Genomic DNA, 18,408 nt, shown 5'->3' with positions numbered 1-18,408 from the left:
CTCACTGTGTGAGCTTGGGCAAAGTGCCCTCATCTGGAGAGGACGGTAAACACTCGCTCAGCCCGGCACATGGCGAGATATATAACACACGGGCAAAAGAGACCAAGCGGGGCAGTGGCAATGAGCGCGCCGCTCTTCCTAGGGTGAAGAATCTCCTGGGTGGTACTGGGTTGGTGTTCTGAACCCCTAACAACCAAGTGGGGGCGGGGTTGTAATGGGACCCAACGGGAGCCCTGGGAGCAGGGTGGCCAAGCACAGTTGTCCAAGTTGTCCACTGCACAACAGCACCTAGGTGAGATGGCAAACGGGAGCTGAAACCCCACCCTGACTCTGCTCATCAACACACACCTAGCGCGGGTTCTGTCTGCCTCAAGGAAGAGTCATAAAGGACCTGTATGGGCTGGTCATGGCGCTCTGGGAAAGGCCTGCGGCTTCCCAGATCCTGACCACCTACTGCCAAATCCCTTTATCCCGCATATATACTCTGCCTGCCCCCTGACTTGGGCCCAATGCCATGTTCAGGGTGAATGAGTGCAGAAACCTCCAGCCAAGCAGGGCCGGGTGAGGTCGCTTCCAGAAGCCTCCAGAGCCCCCCAGGGCCTGAGAACACAGGACTAAGAGGACCCAGGCAAACCGAGCACACCTCGCTTGGACACAGGGTCTGGAGTTTCCTCATCTGTCGTTCAGAATGGGGCGGGGTGCCCAGCGAGTTCGTGCATCGGAAATGCCAGTCGCTAGTCTGTTGTTCTTGGGAAGCTAGGGGGTAGCACCGAGACTTGGTCACCTTCCCTGCGCTCAGGGCAGCTCCCTCGGCCCCGCCTCTGTCCCCCTGTCCAGCCGTGCTAACGCTGGACGCCTGGGGGCTGAGGTCGAATCACCCTGCGTCTCGTTCCTGTGGCCTGAGGACCTCACCGCCTTGCCCGCATGGGGGCCCCTAGGAGGGAAGCCCGTCCCTGCCTCACCCTGCCCCCACAGGCCGAGAACTTGGGACTGCCCGAGCCTGGCTATTGGCACATTTCAGAGCCGCGAGGGAGAGATCCTGGCCTGCAGCTGAGGGCCCCTGTGCTCAGATCCTTCCCCAGGATTCCCTGAACCCATAAGGACGAGACAAGCACCGGTCTTCACGTGGGAACAGACCTCTCGGGGCGGGCTGGCCCGGGGCCCCCGCTTCTGCGTTCGGGATGGCGACGCACTGCCCCCCTACCCACCCCCCCACCCTGGCCCATTCTGGGGGCTTGACCTTTTCCAGATGAGCCTCACACCACCCTGTCCCTCCTCTCCCCGCCCTGCCTGCCTCTTGGCCCTACCATCCCAGCTGCCTTTCTTGGGGACAGCAGAAAGCAGGGGAGGCAGAACCCGCTGGCTCCCCTCCCCAGCCACCCCGGGCTGGCAGGAAGCCCAGGACACCGACTTCTGAGACTCATTTATCGGAAGATGTCTTAGAGCCCAACTGGCAGTCTTCTGGAGAGAAGGCTGCGGAAGCCGCGGGAGGCGTTCACGGTGATTCAGCGGGAGCAGGACCCTGTCCTCACGTGGTGAATGGTGGGGTGGCCGAGTCTCCTTTTGAGAGCACAGCCTGCCCCAGGGTGTCTCCGGGAGGGGAACCGAGGGCTGTGTGCTCACCAGCGGCATCGTCCCTACCCACAGACACCGCACTAGTCTTAGGCCACGGGGCTGCCTTGAGTCCTTGCACACACGCACGCGCGTGCACACACACACGGCAGGAAAGAGCCCATCTCCTCCCCGACCTCAGGGCCAGGACCGTGTTCACTCAACGAGATGTCAGCCTCCTCTAGACCCGGCTGGGAGGAGCCGTGGCCCGAGGGCAAGCAGACACCCAGGTTCCAGTCTCCAGTCTCGGCTCTGTCACCTGGCAAGACTGTGTCCCCAGGCAAATCGTCAGCCTCTCTCGGGGTCCGCTTCCTGATCTGGAAAATGGGACCACCACAAGCACCTTCTGCCACGGTTCCGGGGAGGATGAAGTTCATAGGTGTTTGTGACGTGCACGGGGCAGGGCCTGACTCTCGGGGGCCCCTGGGAAGGAAGAGCGTTTCAGCCCCGGACAGGGGCAGGTGGCAGGACTCAGCTGCGAGCTGCCCGCAAGGGCTTCCAGGCTTCAGACTAGGGGCCTAGGGCCACCGTGAGGGTTTCTGAGGGGCAAGAGGGCTTTGGAGAGGGGCACCAGGCAGGTGGGGCTGGCCCTATGGGTTTCCCCAGTCACGTGTGCGTCTGGGGGGCAGTCTTCCTAGACCAGGGTGGGGTGTGACCTCCTCCTGCAAAGGGAGGCAGGGGGGAGAAGGGCATGGGGCGGGGTCACTCACAGGAAAGGCGAGGGCCACCCCTTCCCTTCCCGGGCCCCTTGGGTCACCACCTGATGGGGCCTGCCCCACCCCCCGACTCCCCCTAATTAAGGGGGCCCGGCGCTCACCGAGCGGCTCCACAGCCCCCACTCCTGCGTGGCTGGTGCCGGGTCTCCCTGCAGCCTCCCATTCCCAATTAATCATGCTCATCAAGCCCCTGACGCAGCCTGCACCCAGAGCCGAGCCCTCACCCTGTGTCCGCTCCCTGAACACTCTGCACAGCCCTGGGAGGAGGCGCTGTGGGAAGGGAAGAGGGGCAGAGGGCTCTGCCCGCTGCTCGGGGTCCCCTTGCCTGGGGCAGTCACACTGCAGAGCTCCCCATAACGGCTCCCTTCACCACCTCGTCAGCCCAGCCGTGCCGATGCCAAAATCTGGAACCTTCATCCACGGTGGGAACTGAGAGAGTGCTCTGTGGTTGGCAGCCCAGCACCCCCCCTTTAATAGAGGAGGTCTGTGCCCACGCCGGGCTGCCCGGGACAAAGCCAGCAATGTTGGGGCACCTCTTGGGGGGCACGGAGCCTGAGACACAGAGGCAAGGGGGCAAATACTGCCAAACACACTCCCAGGGCGGGCAAGGTCTCCAGCTACAACTCGTGGTGCCCACAGGGTGGCAGGGTGGGAGTGGAGGCAGGGAGCAGCCCCCCCCCGCCCCCCACCAATGCAGAGGTCTCCACCCCCCCCCCCCCGCAGCGAGGGGTCATCTGGCAGAAAGGAGGTGCTTAATAAATGTTTGTTAACAAACTACACGGGGAGAGAAAACGCCAACACGCTGCCCGGAAAAGACCCAGAGTCCCACCCACCAGATGTTTTTCTCTGCAACGTGTACCCTGAGGGTCCCTGTGCGCGGATCCTTCTCCAGGATTCCGTGAGCCCTAAGGAGGAGACAACCACAGGCTTTCGCGTGGGAACAGCCTGTGCCCACGGGAGCCGGGTGAGTCCAGGGAAGGAGGCAGCACCCACTCTGGGATTCTAGAAGCATCCATGTCCGACAGGCCAGGGGCTGCCAGTCACACTCACCTGGGGGAGATCTGACAATCCCAGGGGCCCGGCCACAGTCCCAAATCGACCGAATCAGAGCCCTGGGGGAGGGAGGGGGCCCGGCCTCAGTGTCATTGGAGTGTTGTGGTGATTCCCCCAAGCCTCTGGGCCAGGGGCTCTGGAGGCAGGGGAGAGGTGGGTGGCCGGAGTGGGAACACACAGGGCCCGGCCCCGGCTCACCACCCCGGTTAATTACCCCGGCCCCGTTGGCATGTCCCGGCTCGTGAAAGTTGGGTAAATAAATAAACAAGCGTGCTGGCAGGGCCCCGGGCAGCGCCAAATTAGGGATGCAGAGTCAGACAGCTTGACTCCCAAGACATAATCAGTTTAATTGCGGGGCCTCAGCTCAGGCCAGGGTGGCGAACTGCTTCCACACTCCCGTCCGTTTTATTAAAATCCAATTATTTGCGCTGGCCGCGAGTCTCCGGCAGGGACAAAGAGGCATCTTCAGCCAAGGTCGGACCCAGCGCTGGGAGACAACAGGTCGTGGGGCGCGGGCCCCTCCTGCTTAGGGCACACGAGACAGGGGGGAGGCTGGCGGCGTGACCCTGGGCTTCCGTGTCACCAGGGGGACAGCGATGCCACAGACTGCACGGGATCCTTGTGAGTTGCTGTTGTCGACTGAACGTCCGTGACCTCCCGCCCCCCCCCCCGGCCCCACCATTAGGCATCTGTTGAACCCCGAGTCCCAGCGCAATGGTATTCGGAGGTGGGGCCTTTGGGAGGTGAGTACTTTCGAGGAGGTCACGGGGGTGGGGCCCCCTGATAGGATCGGGGTCCTCAGAAACAGAGAGAGAGACACAAGAGGACACAAGCCACAGGGGACACCCGTCTGCGAGCAGAAGTAGACCCTCACCCAGCGCAGAGTCTGATCCCCGCCTCCCGGCTCTGTCGGCATCTGCCGCTAAGGCTGCTGAGCCTGCCCGGTGCCTGGTGTTTCGCTACAGCAGCGCGAGGGACTAAGACAGGCCCAAAGCAAACACCCTAATGTCCACCGCTGGGCTAACGGACAGACCCCTCGTGGTGCGTCCACGCCACCAAATGCCCCTCGGCAACCCCGATGCTCTCACGCCCGCCGGGCGGATCCCGACGCCTAAGCCAAGGCCACCAGACGTGAAGGTCTCTGCACGGAACGCTTCCGACCGCGTGACATCTTAAAGGCAAGGCCAGAGGGACAGAAAACAGATCTGTGCTGGCAGGAACCGGGGACAGGGGACAGGCTGCCAAGGAACACGACGGAACGTCGTCGTCCTCAGATGCACGAAGTGACTCTTCTCACCCAGGCTCTCCGTTTCACGGGGAGCCGGAACAGAGAAGTCAAGCCACCTCTCTAAGGTCACACAGCGATGCAAAGCCAGGCGTGCTGGCCCAGAGCTCCCGTCCGCAAGCACCGTGACGGTCGGGCTGCCTCCTCTGGGGAGCCCTGTGCTCACCGAGGGGACGGTTAGCTGGCCGGAAAACGAGGTCCCGGAGCTCTATCAGCTCTGCCCACCCCCCCCCCACCCGAGGCGTGGGGAGCTCCTATTTCATCGATTGTACTTGGCGAGCGCTCCTGGGCTCCTCTGGGCCTGACGGAACCCGGCTCCTCGGGTGACCCTGTGCCCCAGGCGGCGTGACAGGCCCCGATCCGGAAGCCGGGGCTCCCCCGGGCTGCGTCGCCCCGGCCACGGGCCCCCCCGTCCCCGCGAGGGCCCTGCCTTTCCCCCAGACACCCCCGGCTTTGTTTTTCCAGGCCCTTCCAGGCCCGGCACCATCCAGAAACGTCGGTTAGGCCAGAACAGCTGCCTGGCGCCTCGTGAATGCCTCAGATGCGGAGCGCGGCAGGAGCCCCGAGCCCACACGCTGCCACTAGGTGAATCGGGCCTGCCGTTAGAGTCACAAAGACCAATTAAAACGAGAGGAAAGCAGCCTCCCCGCCTCCCAGAGCACCCCGGCCAGCTGCTCCTCTACCCCCGCCTCGCCGGCCCCGCGAGCCCGCTCCCTCCGCACCCGGGCCACCTGCCTCTGACAGCGTCATTATTGACGCCCGCCTCCTGAGCCCCCGCTTCGGTGGGCGAGGGCCGGGGGGCGGCGGCGCCGGGCGCCGGGGGGGGGGGGGGGCGGGGAGGAGGCGCACAGCTCCCGGATTTTCGACGCCGTTGCTGCGGGGAGAGATGAGAAATTGCCTTTCTGACCCAAAACCGGAGTTCACAGCTGCACTTCATTACGGATGTCTCCAGGAGGCCCTGGGAGAAGCGCGGCTCGGGAAGGGCTCACCTGTTAGCGACAGCTGTGCCTGCCTCTCCCGCAAGCACGTTGGTGGTTTCCTGCCCGGGGCTGCAGGGGCAGGGGGTGGGGGGCGGCCCGCGGTCCCCCCCACCCCCCCTTCCCCCCCCACCCCCGCCAGTCTGATGAACTCAGCGGACGGAGGGAGGAGGAGGAGGCACCAGACCAGTGAGCGGGAGCGAGGGGGAAGAAACGGCCACAGGTCGGGGGTCGCTCGTTTTGGAAGGCACCAGAAGGCAAGGGGTACATCTGCCCCCCCCCTCCTTCTTCTGGGGCTCACGTCCACCGGGGTGAACGCGGGCATGCGTCGGGCACCTGGAGTACTTCCTGGTACACGGCAGGCGCTCAATAAATGCTCCCTCCCTTCCTCCCTTGCGGTCGGTCTCTCCGTGCATCTGACATGCCACCTTTCAAAAACGCGACAGTTATTTAAAAAGCCCAGGCTCCTGGGGCCCCTGGGGGGGGCTCAGACCGTTGAGCGCCCAACTTCGGCTCGGGTCATGATCTCACGGTCCGTGGGTTCGAGCCCCGCGTCGGGCTCTGGGCTGACGGCTCAGAGCCTGGAGCCCGCCTCGGATTCTGTGTCCCCCTCTCTCTCTGCCCCTTCCCTGCTCTCTGTCTCTCAAAAATAAATAAACGTACACACACACATACACACAAAAATAAATACAGAGCACAGGCTCCTGAAGGTCAGGGGTTCTCCTCCCTGCGCGCTGGAGTCATCTGCGGACCTTACGGAAAGACCCAGAAGCTCGCCGCGGGATCCCTGAGGTTGGGCCCAGCCGCGCTTCCAGAGCTCCCCGGGCAGTCCGAATGCACAGTGGGGTGGAGACGCTCGGACCCGAATGGCTCTTATCTGGCTTTTGAGGTCTGTACGTCCTTTTCTAAAGAGGGTGACGGGCCAGGGACGAGTGACGGGGCCCAGAGCCAGCTCCAGAAGGAGAGCCGGGCTGCGGAGTCGGCGTCGCTAGCCGCCAGGCTGCCCTGCCCTCGCTTGCCAGCCGCGAAGGCTTGCACTCAGGTCCCCAGGGTGGAGACAGAGCAGGCCCCTGGTTCCGGCGGCTGCTCCCTGCGTCGGCCCCACCAGGAGAGAGCACGGCAGCCTGGCCGTGAGGGCGTATGTGACAGCAGGTGAGGCCTCTCTCTGGAAGTTTGCTGACCAGGCTGAGTCCTGGCTGGGTACACGGCGTCTCAGAGCTGTGCCTGGGAAGGCACCCCGTGGGCGGGCCTCACACCTAAAATCCTGGCTCGCTGCGTCTCGGGAGCATTTCCGCACTCACCCGCGGCCTGGGGGGCGGGGAAATGGCGTTTCCGTCCCTTCCCTGCGGCTTGCTAACCAGGAGATGCTGAAAAAGCTCTAAGCCCTGCAAAGCTTCGCTCGCCCCATCTGGGAAGCAGGAAGACGGCCAACCCGCGGGGTCACGGTGAAGTTGAAACGGGGAGACAGGCCGAGGCAGGTGTCTGCCCCGCGGAGGGGGGGAAACGCCTGGCATGTCCCCGAGCACCCCCACATCCCGTGTGGCCGGTTCGTGGAGCAGCCCCACTTTCCAGATTGGAAAGCCAAGGTCTCTAGAGGTTGCCTCCCCAAGGTCAAGGGGTGAGGCCGGGATCTGAACTCGGCAGCCCAAGCTGCTGGCCACCACTCACTCACGCGGGCCGGGCCCCCTTCTGGAGGCATCTCTCACCGCATGCTGGAATGCCCCGGCTGCTGATGGCCGAAGGGAGAATCCTCTTGGGGGGAAGACGCATGCTGGGGACCCCGGGCCACGAAGGGAGTGGAGGCAGACTGCACACTGCCACCGTGTCGTCCACTAAAGTCTGGGCGGAGAGCAGGCCCGGTGAGCCTGGCCTGGCTCCCTGGACACTGAGAGGGTCCAGGGCCTTGGGGGCGCACTCAGGGTCAGAACCCGGAGTGCCGGCTCGCGTCCTGGCCGAAAACAGAAGCCCGGTGGGGCGCGCGGCATGCACACAGAGCACCTGACGTCGTCGGGGGCACCGAGGAGCATGGCTCTGGGCTCCGGAAGGGGCTGAGGGTGGGGGAAAGGTGAAGAGAAAAGAAGGTCAGGTGCAGACAGCAGAGGCCGGGAGGCAGAGCTGCAGGACCGGCCCGGGAGGGGCCCCGGGGACACAGACAAGGCAACCCGGGCTGAATCGCCAGCTGACGTGCCCCACCTCCCCGTCCCACCTTCCATCTGTCCCGTCCACGCATCTCCCAGGTTGAGCTTTCGGCCCCCAGGGCCGGGCACACGGCAGGTCCTGGCCCCCCATGTGCTGCAAACCCACTGGTGGCCGTCTGTGAGGCGCCCTGCCCTGGGCCAGCCCTTGTGCCCTTCTCATTCCTGCCCCGACGCCCCGGCACCCCAGTATCCCAAACCCCGCCCACGCCAGGAGCCGCCGTTGACGCCTACCTACTGGGCGCCAGGCGCCGGCCCCTGAGGTTACCGCGGACCATCCCACTGACGCCCGTCACCGACACTGTGCGGGAACTTCTGATACTGTCCTCTCTCGACCCCTGGAGAAACTGAGGCACAGAGCACCTCAACTGCCTCCCAGAGCCTTTACTCTACGAGTGCACGGATGCACGGAGTGGGGGGGGGGGCTCGGCATCCTGGGAGAGCGGGGGTCCTCCCGGGAATGAGCCCCCCCTTCCCTGACCTGACCCCACCCGGCCCCCTGCGGTGCGATGCCAGGGCCGGGCCAGGCTCTCTGGAAGCAAGAACCCCAACGATAATGATATGCTGGTGGCACGGATACCCGCAGCTAATATTTACATAACGCTCACCGTATGTACTCCAGGCGCTCTTCCAAATGCTACGCACGCAGCCATTACTCACAGAGCCTCCCAAGACTGTTTGGTGCATGCCGGTGTTTGCCCATTTCACAGATGGGGCACAGAGAGGTTAGCTGGTCTGCCGAGGACACACAGCCGGCAGGCGTCAGGGCTGGGATGTGAACCCCTCGCTGGGCCTGACCCCAGGGGCCGTGAGGTGGGCCCCCGGCAGAAACCCACAGGGGCGGGGAGGGGGACTGGGGGGGGCGGGGAGGGGGGGCAGGCCAGCCGCCCAGGGCCAGGGGGTAGGGGGAGCTCTCCCTCCCGCCAGGAGGAGGCCGCTGCTGCTGGCGCTCTCCCCGCGAGGCCAGGCCTTGCAAGGGAAGCAGAAATCTGTCGTTAACACAGTGCCAAACCCAAAGTGGCTGGTCCCGAACTGCAATCCAATAAAAGTGCGACTTGTCTATTTATCATCCTCGGGGCTTTTTATCACGGTGCAGATGGCTGCTACCTTTGGAAGGCTCAGCAGCTCACTGCCAGCCGCCCGCCACGCAAAGCTTAGCTCAACAGAATCTGGGCCTGCACCTGTGCAGGGCCGCGAGCGGGGGCCCCCCCGGGCACGCGGGGTCCCGTGTCCCTCTCCCGCTCAGCGCTCACGCGCTGCCCCCGCGCCCGGCCCCCTCCCGCGGAGCTGGTGGCCCCCTCCACGGTGCTCACAGCCGCGCCCACCACACCCGGTGCGGAGCCCCCAATGACCCGAGGAGGCAGGTGCTCCCCGGAGCGGAGAGAGCCCCGCGGGGGAGCGGAGGGCCGGGTGCGAACGCGCGGCCCAGGCGGCTCAGAGCAAGGGGCCCCGTGGGGCGCCCACGGCGATGCAGGCGGGAAGATAAAGCCAGGGAAGATCAAGGGCCAGGCGTGCGGAAAAGACGGCACCGTGCAGCCTCCTGGCGTGCAGGGAGTGGGGGGGGTGGGGGAGCCCCAGGAATCAGGAGCCGCCCCAGACCCCTGCAGGCTGACGTCCGGCGGGGCCTCCGGAGACCGGGTCCCGGAAAGAAAGCCCGCGGGAGGGACGCAGGTATCGACACCCACGCGGAGGCCGGGGCGACAGGGAGGGGCGGGAGGTCCCCCTGGCTGGACGGGAGGTCGGGCCTGAGGCCGGGTGCCTTCCACAGTCCTTCCAGCTGCCACAGGTTTATGTCGAGAAGCCAGCTTTTCCACCAGCCCGGGGCCCCAGCTGCAGCGCGCGTGCGTGCCCGTGCGCGTTCACGCGCGTGTCTCCGCACATGACCCGTCTCCGTGTGCGCACGTACGTGTCTGCGTGCGTGTGTGCATATCGGTCTCTGTGTGCACAATCTCTGTACATGTGTGTGTGTGCACACGTGTGTGTAGGGGCTGAAAGTTTTGCCCCACCCCCACCCCGCAGCCTGCAGAGGTCCAGGGGCCACCGTGGCACTGTGAGCCATGACCTTTGCCCTTTGGGCTGCGGCCCAGGAAACAGAGCAACGACCAGAACACCCTGCCACCCCAGGTCCTCCCGGCTGGCCCGGTGTCTGCTCTCCAAGGAAACCAGACTCACCAGGCCTCCTACAGCACGCACCTTAGGGATGCTGCCGGACCGGACGAGGGGCTGCATCTGGAAAAGGCACTGAGCATCCTTCCAGGCGTCTCTGTGGTCTCCCCTACGGGGTTCAGGGCTCCGGCCTTCCCAAAGTCCTTTCCAGCCACCTCGGGAGACCTAGGCCCTTCCGGTTGCCTGGAACGCCCCTCCCTGCCGCCCCGAACCGGCCTGCCCCGCTTCCAGATAGGCGCTCCAAGCCTCTGTGTCATTTCTGGGTGCCACAAGGCACACAGGTGGGCGCAGCCACCCCCGTGGCAGAAGCTGTGGCTCAGAGAGGCTGGGAACCGCCACAAGGTCACCCGGCTGCACACTTTTTCGCCGGGCTGGTTCGCAGCACTGGGGCTCCTACCGCCCCAGCCTCTCCCGTGGTCACAAAACGGGGGCCGGGAGGGCAGCTGCGCTCGGCCCGGCTACATTGTTAACACTCGCCTCCTCGTCCGTCCTACACCTCTGTCTGTAGCTTTGTTCTTTTTTTTTGCCAGGGTGCTTCAGTTTGTGCCCATCGTAACAACACCTAACTCCGACGTAAACGTTACCTCGGGCCGGACCCAGATCTAAGTACACACACTTCCTCCTTCGATAGTCCTCTCCCCCACCATCTTTATGTTTCAGATCGGAAAGCAGCACAGAGAGGTCAAGAAACGGACCGCAGGTCACACAGCTGGGGCCAGGACTGGGACCCGTGTGACGCGCCCCAGGCCATGGCTTGGCCGAGAGCTACACAGTCCTCATTGACCATCTGCAGCATGGTCTGGTCACAGCAGACCGGACTGTCTTTGCGCAGGACAGCGGGGACCGGAGAGTTCCAGGCTCTGGCTGCAGCTTTCCCCTGGTGGAGTGGGGACAGGTAATAAGGAGCCCCTTTTCACCTCAGCCTGCTGGGGGCCACACCGGGAGACCTGTCCTTGGCCCCCAGGGTGGAAGCTGGACCTCCCCTCTTCGAGAGATGTCAAGTCTTCTCAGCGGGCAGGGTGGCCGCCCCCGGGCCCCTCATGTGGCAGGCAGCAGCAGGCGGAGAAGGGAATGGGGGCCACGCAGGGTTGAATAGCGTCCCCCCCCAAATTACATCCACGTGGAACCTCAGAAGGGGACTTTATTTGGAGATACGGTCTTTGCAGATGGGTCTGGAGACGCGATCGCCCTGGATTTAGGGCGAGCCCTGATGGGAGAACAGACACCCCTCTCCTGAAATTCTGGACGAATCCTTGGCTACACACAGCCAGCCTCAGTTTACCTCCACAGTCAGGTTCAACCTCCTGCTTCCTAACGCACCGGCGGCTCTGAACTGGCCAATGAGTCCATCACAACACCCTTTATGCATTCGCTCAACAAACATTTATCAACCATCTACTGCGCACGTGCACCGGGTTCTTCCGGGCCCCAGAGAATATGGCAGAAGGCCTGCCTGCATGGGGCTGATGCTGAGCTGGGGGAGCCAGAAAGTAAACAACCAGACAATTAAGCGACACAACTTCAGCAACCAAAGACTCTCTAGGGGAAAGGGAGCACCAGACTATTAGAACGGTAAGTGCAAAGGCCCTGAGGCAGAAACGAGATATTCTGTTCAGGCTGGAACAAGCCGTCGGTGGGGTTGCAGCAGGGGCTCCTTGTGGGGGTAGCTGGGGGGGGGGGGCACTGGAGCTGCCGGACCACACCAGGCATTTAAGGTGTCATAAGGAGTTGGGATTTTATTCCACCTGTTACGGGAAGCTGCCGTTGTCTGCGTGTATTGCAAACGTGTGCCTGTGTGCCTGTGTATGGAGGTGTGGCCGTCCCCGTGCACGCGTGTGGACGCTCACCCGTGTCTGTGCTGGGATGCGGAGGCTTCATCCGGCAAGTCCGGACCCCCAGGCTCATCAGAACCCTGCCCCCCACTGACACAGGCCCAGAATTCCAAAGCGCCTCAGCCTGGCGCCTGGTGGGGGCGGGGGCGCACCCTCCCCCTTGCAAGTGCTTCTGAACGCATTCTACCCTCTACCTCTCCAGGCACACTGCCATCTGTCTCTCCCCCTCCTGCCGCTCGGCCATTTGAGCCAGTGATGGGGGGCGCTCCCCGCCTCCGGGACCGGGAGAGCCAGATGGCGGGAGTCAAGGCCCCGTGGTGCCCAGGGGAGGCTGCACAGGGCTGCTGTCCCCACAGCCACCCGGGGTCACGGGGCAGGCCTCCACCGTCAGCCTTGGCGCCTCCTGGCTGTCCCGGCCCCTGTCCCCAGGCCCCACCTCAAGTGGCCTTTTGCAGCCACCACATAAATCACCGTCCAGGTCAGGACCGGGTGAGGGAGCAGGGCTGGGGAGGGCACAGCCCCTGGGGCCTGCAGACAGACTGGCTGCCAGTGACCCCTGACAGCCCAGGCCAGGGGGTCTCCAGGGGCCAGCTGGGAGGTCGGGGAGGTGCAATGCTGCCCTGGGCCTGCGGGTGATCCCGGCTGGCCCCGCTGCACGGGGAGGGCCCGGGTCAGGGGCGCAGGCCAACACCTGTCCAGGTGGCCCGCGTGGAGGGCAGGCCAGAGGCCACGCTGGGGGGCCCGGAGCAGCTGCCCGCACCGGCCGGTTCTGGGCCTTCATCTCTGCACACGACCTCGGCGCCCGCGGACCTGGGCGCAGCTCTGTGAGCTCGGCCCCCTGTCTTGTCACCAACTTCACAGACGCTCCCTGAGAATGCCCGCCGCATTCTGGACACGTAAGCTCAGGAGCTGTTTAGTTTCTGTTCTGCCCTCTCCTTTCTAGCTGTGAGAGCCTGGGCAAGTGATTTGGCCGTTCTGGGCCTCAGTTTGCCCATCCGCGAAAGCGGACGCTGGCACCTACCTCTGAGGGTCTCGGGAGGGTTCGATGAACAGGGCCACCACCTCCGTGGAGGACAGCTGCCCTCCATGGAGGCTCCGGCGCGGGCCTGGGGGTTCCCACAGGACTGGGCAAGGACGCAGCCCCTCCTCCTTGCTCTCCCACCCTGGAGAACACACTCCCTACTTTGCACAAGAGGAGCAAAGGCCCAGGAGGCCCTCAAACACGAGGGTCCCTCAGGCCGGGCTCGCAGCCCCTCACGTCAGATGCGTGGATTCATTCGTTCACTCATTCATTCACTCATTCCACAAAGTTTATATAAAGTGCCTACTATGTGTTAGACGCCTTGTAGGGAGTGTAGAAAAGAGGGGGGTGTCGAGTAGGAGCTCGGTCCGATGGGGGCGGCAGAGGCACAAACACAGGGTCCGATTCAAGCAGAGACACAGACAGAGGTCGGCAGCCTCCAGGATGCGGAGCACAGACCTCCCTTCCCCAAGCCTGGGACAGCTTCAGGGAAGCAGACACTGAGCGGTAACGAAAATAACGAAGGGTGCTTATCATTTGTTGCGGCGTGAGGGGAGTGAGTACTGTTACGATCCGGGAAGCTGGAGGCCCAGAGAGGCTCAGCGACTTGCCCGACACCACACAGCTAAAGCATCTGGGGATGGATCCCAGCCCAGAGACGGCACAGTCACTAGACAAACATCCTAGGGCCCTAGGGGTTGGGATCCGGCCTCAGGGACATCCCGCCCGGCGCCTTGACCCCCCACAGCCGGAAGAAAGGTGTACCAAGAGCACATTTGCTTTACAGGTGGGGAAACTGAGGCCAGACGGAGTCCCGGACGGCAGGCAGTGAGTAGAAGCTTTGGGAGCCCAACCCAGATTCCCCTCCTAGGCTCAGATTTCTAACAGGCCTCAGGGCCTGCCCCCTCTCGCCCCCTTCCTGGGTGGAGCCCACCCGGTTGTGCAAACATATAGCTCCCTCCTCTGGGGGGGGGGGTGTGGGTGCCGGCTCCCTAGATGGCATTATTTCCTCATTTCTCCTTCCTAGCACCAGACGGCAGCCTCCTGGTCCAGCAGGAGGCCCCGGGCTTGGCAACATCAGGCTTTCTCGAAATAAAAATGAGGAGGGAAAAAGCCTTTCCAGGAGGCCAGTTCTCATATTTACATGTAAAAAGGTCCCCTCGGGCTCTCCCCGCCCATCCCCCCACTTCCTCTGGGGGCGGGGGATCGTTTGGAGGGCGGGCAGGGGGCCTCTGTGACCCCAGGCGCCTCCTCGGGGGCGGGCGGAGGCGTCCGCTGGGAGAAAGATCAGATGGCCCCGGAGGGGGGAGGGGAGGCGGCTGCTTCCTCGCTCCCCTCCCCCCTGGGATTTCGTGGGTGGGGTAACACGTGAGGCCGGCCGTCTGCGCCCGCGCCCGCGCCCCCCGCCCCCGCCATCTGCTCCGAGGCCAAAAGTCGCCGGGGAGGTACGGGGGGTTGCCGGGGGCTGCGCGACCCCGGCAGTAACCTTCCCCCTCCCTGTCCCCACCTCTTAAAGCAGATGTCCCTTATTGATGGGCTCGGGGTCCGCTCCAGCTCCCCCCCCACCCCCCCACCCCACCCCCCCCCGCAATGGCCCCTCCGGCCCCGATCGCCCGCCGCGGACGGCTGCGGCGGCGGCGGGCTCCCACCCGGGGAAGGCCGCGGCGTGGGGTCCCTGCCCAGGAACCAGGGCGCCCGGCCAGCGGGGCTCCCTCCAGGCCGCCGACCCGCCCCTCCGGCGGCGAAGCCGGCGCCCACGGGCCCTCCCGGGCTTGGGCCGCGCGCCCAGCTGGCCGGGCTGGGGCGGGAGCTGGCTCCGGGGACTCCCCGGGAGGTCAGAGCCTTCTCCCTCCGGGCTGCCCCGTCCGCGCCTTAACCCTCTGGACCCAGAGTTTCAGCTCTCGCCCCGGTTCAAGAGGAGAGGGACTCTCTCCCGGGACCTGTGAGTGAGGCCCAGCGGCTGGGCCCAGACAAGGGATTGCCCAGAAACCGGAAAGGTTAACCACCCCCGCCCCAGGCTCACCCCCACACCAGCGGCTTTCATGCCTCCCCTCCACAGCAAGCTGGAGCTGTAAATACCCCAGGGATAGGCTCAGGCTGACAAAATCGCACTAGAGTGTTAATGACTGAGCTGATGCCCCAGCCAGAACTCCGGGCAGGCATCTGGTTGAGCCAGTTATCAGCTGTGTGTCCTGAGGCCAGGGTCTTGAGCTCCCGCTCCCGGAGTGGTTTCCCTATCAGTAAAATCAGGATAAGAAAAACCCCTGCAGAACTGAGTTGCTGCTACCTTCAAGGGATGCTTGCTGAAGCCCAGAGGAGGGGTGGGGTTAGAGGGTAGAGAGGGCACAACCTTTCAAACGCACCCCCCTCCCCACTAACCCTGGGCTAACCCCAATCCAGGTAAGGCCTGGGGGGGGGGGGGAAGCCACCAGAAACTAAATAAATTTCCAAAACATATCCCTGAGATTCAGGGCCCTGCAGCCCCCGCCCCTGCCTCTTTGGGGCAGCTGGGGAACACCGAGGTCTTGGGCCTTGGAGCCCCACAACCTGAAGGTGGAACGTGACCTGGTGCCACTGGGTGACGTCTGAGCACACACCCTTACGCGACTCCCAGCGTGGGCAGATGTTATGTTATAGGGATGAGGCCACGCTCAAAATCTGCTGTTGACAGACCCGGGGCGGCCGCAAGTCCCTTCCTGTTTCTGAGAGCCAGTTCCTTCCCTGGTACGGTGAGGGGTTGGGCCGCAACCCTACGGAACTTGTGCTCACCTCATCCCTTCTCACCAGGGAGATGGGAAGAATGGCTCTTCCTTCCCTCATAGAGCCAGTGTTTTCTTTTCTTCCATTTAGTCACCAAACAACATCCACTCAACATCCGTCCAACATCAACCATCCATCCGTCCGTCCATCCAACATCCACCCAAGGAACCCAGGGGTTGAGATCAGACAGACCTGAGCGCGATCAAATCACAGTCCTCCGTTTATGTCTGGTGACCTGTCCCAGGTGACTTGGCCTCCCACAGCCTCAGTTTCCTTGTCTGTAAAATGGGCCTAAGGGCTGCCTCATTCAGGTTTTGGGAGACTAAATGAAAAGGAAATGGCGCCTATAGGCGAAGCCGGGGGTGTATTTAACCCACACGGGCCCGATTACTTCCTGCCCTCTTGCAGTTCATGCTCAGTAACAGCATCTGCCTGGGTCGATACCGGAGTCTGAGCTCTGAATCCCCCAGAATCTCCAGGCCCCCTTCCAATGTCCCCAGAAGAGTCTCTGGGAGAGGGAGATTTATCACCACCTAGGCCCCAAAGGACACCTGAAAAAGCACAAGGTAAACAATGAGGACCTTCGAGGGCGCCTGGCTGGCTCAGTTGGTAGAGCCCGTGACTCTCAATCTCAGGGTCAAGAGTTCAAGCCCTGTGTTGGGCACGGAGCCTACTAGAAAGAAACAAAAACAAGAGGCCCTTCCATGCACAGGGTGACGACTCCGGACTTCCAGGCTCAATCTCCAGTGAGACAGCCCCGACTCTGTCGCTCTGTGTCTGGGGCCTGCTGCTTAAACGGTCCCAGCCTCAGTTTCCCCGTCTACAGCGTCGCAGACAATGCCTGTAAAACACCCAACACATACGTGTCCCTCGATGAACAACTACGATCCTTAGAAACGGGCAGAGAAGGGATCTGGGGGCCGTGGCCGTGCACAGAAGGGGTAACCGCAGAGGTGGCGTGGCGCCCGCCACTGTAAGCGAGGTACGCGACAACACGCGTGTGCACGCGCCCCAGCACACGGACACGAGGGCGAGGCCTGCGCGGGGCGTGCTCGCGTGCCAACCACCGCCTGAGACGCGCGGCTCGGGCGCCAGGAGGCTGCGAGACGGCGGAGGGCGCGGTCAGCGGGCCACACCCGGCCGAAGCGGTCTCTACCCACGGGAGGTGAGCGCAGCTGAGCATTCCTACCTCAAGGGCGATTTCCCTTCGCTGGGCCCCACTGGTGATGTCACGGGTGGTGGAAGGGCCATGGGCAGGCGACCCTGCCCCCCGCCTCCCCTCTCTGGGCGCGCTCCCGCGCCAGCCAATGGCAGAATGTTCTGGAAGCACTGCAATCCATTCTGCATGCTCAGAACCTAATCTTATGACACTCTAAGGGCTTTATTAATAGCCTATTAGTGGGTAATTCATGCATTTTGATGAGAAATCATCTAGTGGTCGTTTATCGGGGAGGAGGGCTGTGGGGGCAGGTAGGGGGCGTGGAGCGTGGGGGCGTCGCCTCCACGTTGCTTCCCGGCACCTGCCGGGCGGAGGACAGCGACTCCCCCAGGTCCCGCTGCGGCGGTGCGTCTACAATGCCCCCTCCTGACAACCCAGCCACTCATTAATCTTGATGGGCTTTCTGCTGAGCATTCTTCCCGGCTTTCAAACCGTTCGCTAATTGCAATTAATCACTTACCGAAACAGATGTCAGGAACAATGGGGCTGGAAAGGCTGGAGGCTTGATAAAGCTGTCAGGAGAGGGTGCGTGGGTGGCTGGGGGACCAGGGGGCCCGACGCCCTCTGGGTTCTGGGCGCTTGGGGGGTGCCAGGCAGCCGGCTCCTGCCCTGGGCTCAGGGGGTGGGGGGAAGGCGAGGCCGCTATGGGGAGCTCTGGGGAGGCGGGTTCAGAGTCAAGGCCAGGTGTCAGAGGGGAGCCAGGGGGAAGACCCCACACCCATCCCCTCCGGGGGCCAATTTCCAGCTCTGATGCCCCAAAGGATCAAGATCAAGATGGGGGGGGGGGGAGGGGGAGGGGGACCGGCAGGTGCTTGGATCAGAGAAGCAGGCTCTGCGGTTGGGGTTTTCTGTGTTTTTTTGCCCTGTGGTAACATGAGAATTGTATATTCACATTAGTTGCCAACATTTGAAAATCAGATTTGACAGAAAAATCTGGACTTCTGGCTTCTCTTGAAAAAATAAAAAGATTTTGCCACACGCCATCTTGCAACAGCGATCAGCTGTGGCTGAGCAAGCTCCCCCCCCCACCGCCCCCGCCCCCACCGCGGTCTGGGCCACAGTCCACCCCAGGTGGCTTCCCTCTTCCTCTGGCTCCTGGACATTCTTCCTTTGGCCACTCCGCCTGTCGGGCTAGACAGGAGAGGCTTTGCACATGACCACCCTGGACGGGCTCCTGTAACTCGGAGCCGAGCTCACAGGGTTTGAACGCTGGACATAAGAAATCTGCCCCCTGAGGGGCGCCTGGGGGGCCCCGTCGGTGAAGCGTCCGACTTCGGCTCAGGTCACGATCTCGCGGTTCGTGGGTTCGAGCCTCCACGTCGGGCTCTGTGCTGACAGCTCGGAGCCTGGAGCCTGCTTCGGATTCTGTGTCTCCCTCTCTCTCTGCCCCTCCCCTGTTTGCGCGCGCTCTCTCTCTCTCTCTCAAAAATAAACATTAATAAAAAAAAAAAAGAAAGAAATCTGCCCCTTGAGACAGAGGTTTCAACCTTAGCTGCACAGGAGAATCTCTTTGGGGGCCCTTAAACATTCTCACGCCCAGGGCCCTCTGGGACGGGGGTTGGGAATGCCTTGT

The 18,408-nt window shown here is 63.4% G+C and overlaps 1 protein-coding gene and 1 long non-coding RNA gene across 6 annotated transcripts in view; one reads left to right on the top strand and one right to left on the bottom strand.

Moving 5' to 3' along the window:
- The window catches only part of GSE1 (Gse1 coiled-coil protein), a 390,912-nt gene that overhangs the window by 181,321 nt on the left and 191,183 nt on the right, over window positions 1–18,408 (bottom strand). The gene's annotated exons all lie outside the window — the stretch shown is intronic.
- On the top strand, window positions 8,687–17,061 carry LOC109494979. Of its 2 annotated transcripts, XR_006590599.1 has the most exons (4): window positions 8,687–10,898; window positions 11,170–11,575; window positions 13,644–13,684; window positions 15,707–17,061. It is a non-coding gene; the product is annotated as an uncharacterized LOC109494979 (long non-coding RNA). The 2 variants fall into 2 exon arrangements; XR_002738477.2 differs by having other exon boundaries at window positions 8,687–11,575.

Source organism: Felis catus, chromosome E2, assembly GCF_018350175.1.
Source record: "Felis catus isolate Fca126 chromosome E2, F.catus_Fca126_mat1.0, whole genome shotgun sequence".
Taxonomy (NCBI): Eukaryota; Metazoa; Chordata; class Mammalia; order Carnivora; family Felidae; genus Felis; species Felis catus.
This window is presented reverse-complemented; position numbering and strand designations above follow the sequence as displayed.